The following is a 6,309-nucleotide window of genomic DNA, read 5'->3' as shown; positions in this document are numbered from 1 at the left end:
ATGATTGTCTGGAAAACCTCAATTGGGGAAAAACCAACCAACAATAGATCTATTATTGTCCTTGGCTAAAACACAGCCAGCCAACAACCTCAGCTTTCACCGCTCAACCATGGCTTCCTACATTGGAGAATACACAAGCCTTTTAAGGGCTTCAACTACATGTAATACCATGAGTCACCAATACTAGGTGCCCAAAACTACAACTGTTAACCATAACTGTTGACATAACCTCAACTCCCCCATAAGGTCAAGTTTATCTAAGACAATCATGCAAAGACACTTGGATGAGTGGCTGTAGGTTAGAATGGTTGTAGTAATTTTTTTATAAATCATGTTAGATTCATAGTAACTCTACAATCTAAATGCATGCCATACTGATGGTTAGTTCCACGACAAAGAAATTTATCTACCGAGGAAATTATCCTTCAAGTTAAAGGAATTAATTTGTGAACTAATGAAGTCATGACTTACAATATGTGCACCAACAACATGAAGTGCAACCCCTTTTGAAAGTACACCAACAAGAGAACTATTTGCAGGAGGAGTTTCAGCTTCATTCAAAGGAACACATGCATGGTCAACAAATACAATCTTGATATCAGGATTGGGCGAGGGTTTTTGCAAAGCTGGTGCTGCCAATTGAGGCTGAAAAAAATTCAGAAAATATTTTACAGTTTGTATCAGATATGATCAATGTTCGTTTAAAAAATATAACATTTGGACTTCATTTCACTTTACTGTAATGGTAGCCTTTGGCTTCCATATGAGTTTAAAATTTAAACCTTATACATCCAAGTTAAAGTCATCCAAAGTAAGTAAAAAACCCCAAATAGAAACTGAGAAGATACAGTTAGAAACGAGAATGCTGCAACACACAAGACAAGATGATGAAAATTATCTACCCCTCAGAAATTCTGACCAGAACTTTGATGTGATCGTCAAGGTTCCAGGCAGGAGTTGTAAGGGGTGGATATACCTTTTATTTATTAACGTTCTGAGCCGTGAAGCTTTAAGACCGGGAAATGCCAACTTTTCTCGAAAAGTAGGGCTAGCTTCAATCAACGTTTTGAGTTCCAGCAACATAATATTTTGAGCCGGCTTTGTATCTCCATATTTAAAAAGCTATCATTTTCTCTTCAAGTGCAACCAATCAAGGTTTCAGGAATTCATGCAAACTAAAACACCACAAGGAATAAGGCAAGGCATTGACTTTTCACATGTGAAGCAAAAAATCCCTCTTTACTCGTGTTTTAGGAAGAAAAAATTGATGGAAGATCGGTTGCCAGGTGGATCCATGTACAATAAAAGAATGCTTTTCAGTCGAAATAAATAGATAAAATGAAAGAGGAGAAGACACTAGTTGCATGGACCTAAAGTCGTCCAGAGTAAGAAGTTGTATGTTCTCCTTGTAAAGTTCCTCATTGAAAGAAGAGAATACTTTAAAATCCTTCATCGTTATTTCCACAACTCTTTCTCAATCTCGCCTGGACAATATAACCAAACAACAATTAGAACTAGCCTATCCAACAACCTTTACATGACAACCAACAAAACACTAATTCCTTACAGTTGTTCTAGAGGAGGACATGACTCACTTGTCCAAAGCTTCAAGATATTTCTACTTCCCAATCTCAAAGAAGACTTTCATGGATTATCGATATTTCTACTTCCTAATCTCAAAGAAGACTTTCATGGAATATCGATTTTCATCAACTTTTGTGAAACCATAAAATATTTCATGTTGAAGTAAAAGCCAAATTCTTGCTTTAGTTTGCAACATGTATTTAGAACATGGTATGAAAAATGTCTCTATCCAACATCTTACAAGTATGACCTTCAAAACTTTGGAGACATTAATCTTATGCCAAGGATTCAAAGTAGTAGCAAACAAATATATCTTTATCAATCCAATCTGCTTTTAAATAGATAATAGGAGAGAAAAGCATGGATTTATATTCAGTTAATTGACATTAGCTTCAAAACCATGAATTTTTGCATTCTTTTACCATATAATTGTAGGTACATGGTAAAAGAAATGAGAAAAGCTGTAAAACCCATACAAATACCACTATACCATCAACTTAATACAACAAGGCTGATCATATATGTTCTAAGGGATATAATAATGTTAGTAAGAAAAATGGACAAAAATATTATAGGGAAATAGAAATGTAAACAAGGGGTTTGTGGTTTTATTTTTTAACTAATAATGAAATGTTTTACAAAATTTAAAAAACATTAAAAACAAATTAAAAAGACAAGAAGGCCACTCTTGAGAGAGCAAGAACAATGGCCAGGGTTTCCGTGAGTGTTTCACACTAGAATTTTGATGCAAAGTTTCTTCTTACCCCACTGTGCATGATGGCTCAAATGGGTCTGAATGGAATCGTTTTCATGTGTTGGGTATGGATTCGTTTAGTAATGTGAAGTTCATTGATCAGATATCGATTCCTTGCCCTCTTTTCAACACATGGAAACCATTGGTTAGATCAGAAGGCAAACTCTCAGTTACGGTAGAGGATTTGTTAACTGGAGTGGTTCTTGCCGTCGCCCTGTTGTTAAAGCAGTCAGATCTGGAAGTTTACAATTCTTTGAGTAAAGTGAGTCACTAAAATGAAGGAGTAGCTGTAGATCTGCAATGCTTGTTATGCCATTTGACAGATCAATATTTTTCTTGAATAGATCAGGTGGTATCAGTGGTCTGCCTGTCGTTTATGAACTCACTTTTTTCATTGCATCCTATTCTAATCCTTTCAGATCCTTACTTTGACTTAGATGCGACTGTCGATTCATGTGAGCATCAAATATGGACTTCAGATTAGGATCAAAGATAACTTTCCAAGTTTTTATTAAAAGCCCAGATGTAAACTCAATATTAATTTGGGTTTGGGTTTCAGAGCGCGTCAAAAAATTGAAGCAAAATATCATGCACAATCTGGGTATCTCGATGCTCCTACAATGCTTGATCCACAGAGGAAAATCAATGCAGGACGGTCAAAGGTTACAAAGATTACAATATTATAACATTAATTCATTATCCACCATCATTTTAAATTGGAGGCCTCGGGGAAGTTCCCCTGGATCAAGCAATCCAAAAGGCGAAGGGGGCATGTATGGATCTAGTCTTCCTAAAAGAACAACCTCGAATCAAGGACAAGTAAATGGAGTTATTTCAATCAAAAACATCCTCAAAGGGAATTTTTTTGCCTCAGCCAAATGAGATCAAACACACAATATACCTAGCCCCTCTATAGTGGAACCACTAAATCAAATCCGAGCAATGTACCTAGCCCCTATATAGTGGAACCACTGAATCAAATCCGAGCAATGACTGTATCCCTTTCAAAAACAAATAATCTACGCTCATCATATGAATCTCAGGTAGTTATATGCAGATTCAACTGTTTCTGGCCAAAACCAATGGATATTTTTCACTGGATTTTCACAACTTGGACAACAAATTGTGAGATTCACCTCTTCTCCAAGGCCTCTTCATAATAAAGTTTGCATCATTGGAGGAGTGCAGATATATACTGCAAGAAGGCCCATGGTTTTGGGGTACTCTAGGACTTTTTGTCACCCCATGGTTCCCAGAATTTGATTCCAATACAATGGTGGTATCAAGAATGTCGATTTGAGGTAGATTGCATAATGTCCCCCTACATTTTTGGCACCATAAAGTCCTAGAATACATTGAGAACCTCTTAGGGAGATACATAAAGACATACACACAAAGAGTCAAAGAATGAATCTACACTTTTGCCAGAATTTGTGTGGAGGTGGACCTCAGCAAATGATTGCTGGACCGCATCCTCTTGACACATAACAAGCAATGTTGGATACAATTTCTAGATTTTGAGAACACGACTTCTAGATACCGAACATGCCGACAAACATGAAATATACAAAATACCTTTCTTGATGCCAAGAAAGAGCCACGAAGGAAGAAGAAACCAGGAAACTAACCCAAGGGATGGAAATTTCCATAGCAACTACCTAAAGATGAAGAGGATGATGAAGAAATGAATCCCACTACCAATGAAGAAACACATAATCCACAAGAAAGAATAGAAAAGGGGGGAGAAAATCATGAAGTTTCATGAACTCCAACCCACACATCGCGGTCACAGATGATCCCTGAAGAAAAGGAGACAGGGGGTTCCAAACATCATCATGTATCTGAAAGTTTGGATTCAAATAAGGAAAATCCAAGAATGAATGAAGAGACCTAGTTAGCACTTGTAATGACCACTCCATCCCAAGGAGAATGGTGGAAGGTAGAAAAGAAGAAATGGAGAAAAGGGTAACCTGTTTATTTCTCTTTTGGAGTAGTACATTGACTCTGTGAACACCAATTTCGATTGGCATGATTGAATGCATTGTAAGCATCTTCAACATGTAATTTTGTTTTCATTAATAAAATTACGATTTCCCCTTTGTTGGAAAAAAATAAATAAGAATAATATATATATATATATAGATATAAATTATTATACAAATAGATAATGAGTAAAGATTTAATATATGAAAATAAGTCAAATAATATGAAAAATTAAAGGTTTCTAAAATTACTATAAAATTGACTCAAAATCACTTTTTGTTAAAGTGGGGATGGTATAAAAATGTGTACATTCTTAACAAAATAATTTGAAAGAAAAATCATTTTGCAAAATAAGAATAATCTTAAAAATGTTATTACATTAAAATTTAAGGAGAAAATATAGTGTGATAAAAACCTTGAAGAAAAAGAAAATTAAAATATTATAAAGAGGTAATCAACTTTAATTAGAATATCAAAATTGTTTCTATATTTCAAAGAGTATAAAGAAGAAAATAACATTGCTAAAAATAAGAGCTAATTCTCATAAGTTACATTATGAATTGATCATTATTTTTTATTTATTTTTGTAAACTGAGGCAGTACTCTATTAATAAAAGTAGAAGAAATTACATATTGCAGCAAGTCTCAACCCGCCCAAAAGGGAAACCGGGTGACCATCGAAGGTTTTTTACAGCCATCCAAAAAAAGTAGATAACCAGTCTATCTAACCAAGCAAAAATCCCATCTATTCTTACTACTAACAAACTGATTTTTCCTTGTAACATTAACATCTAATATAACATAGTCCAAAAAGAAATTGATAAACACCTCTTTGCAGCATTTCCATATCCTACTGGTTCACTGTCTTTGGCTGGGGCTCGCTCTCTGCCTTGACCTCCATTCCACATGCTTTAAACAGCTGCAGAATTTTGTCCAACTTCCTGTCTTGCATCATAAGAGTAATCTGTATATTCTTCAACTCCCTTTTGAGGGTGGGGATCCCTTGAGCCAATTCCACCATTTCCAGGGCCACTTGTTCCATAGCTTTGGCCATTAATCTCTTCATGCCCCAATATACATGTAGTGACTGCTTATATAAAGACATCCTACCTCTTGTGTGGCCCGGGTCAGGGATAAAGCACTCCCAATCATCCATTTCAGGCTCAGAGATTTCCTGCATGGCCTCTTCCTCTAATTGATCTATGATTCTTCTGATTTTCGGGTTGGTATCATGAAGATATGCTTCCTCTGCCTCCTGCAGTTTCTTCCTCATATCCCTCTTCCCTCTTTTCCTGCCACTGACCTCACTAGCTGATCCCTCCTCAAATCCAGATCTTTGAGTCCGACGTCCTCGACCCCGACATCCTACAGGCCTCCCTCTACCTCTCTGTAAACCACTACCACGCAATCCCCTGCTCCTTCCACATCTTCCACCCGCTTCCTCTGCGTCAGCTTCCGAATCCTCATTCCTATCGCCACCCATATCGCTGCTATGCTGCTTCCCCTTACCCACTTTACCTCCCGTAGACCGACATTGCTCCTCCTCTAAAATATAGTCCCGTATATCAAATTCCTCCTCAGACTCGTCCGGGATGTCCAAGTAAATCCGCTGAAAGGTATCCCCAACCGGGCTTTTTCCTTTCTTGTCGGCACTAATCCCCTTGCTGCGCGTCCACCTACCTTCGCCCCTTTCTTGACTTGCTGCCATATTGCTTGCCTGCAACTGTATCACCTTCGTAGCTTTCCTCCTCCCTTTACTGCAATGAACTCCTGAGTTATTCCTTCTCTCCGCTCGACTATATGCAAGCACAAATGAATCCCTGCGCGGCCACCTTTCCTTCTTGAATTTGCATTGCTGCCCACCCTCTTCATTAATACACGTCGCACTTGCTTTGTTATGATGCGAGACGTACACTACCTGTCTGACATTTCCATCACTCCTCCTCGGTTCTTTGTCCCTTATCGTCCTTGGGAAGGTCATCTGTTCC

Source organism: Pinus tabuliformis, chromosome 6, assembly GCF_031772625.1.
Source record: "Pinus tabuliformis cultivar Carrire ecotype Pingquan chromosome 6, CPIR1, whole genome shotgun sequence".
In the NCBI taxonomy this organism is placed as follows: domain Eukaryota; kingdom Viridiplantae; phylum Streptophyta; class Pinopsida; order Pinales; family Pinaceae; genus Pinus; species Pinus tabuliformis.
Note: the sequence above shows the minus strand (reverse complement) of the source record.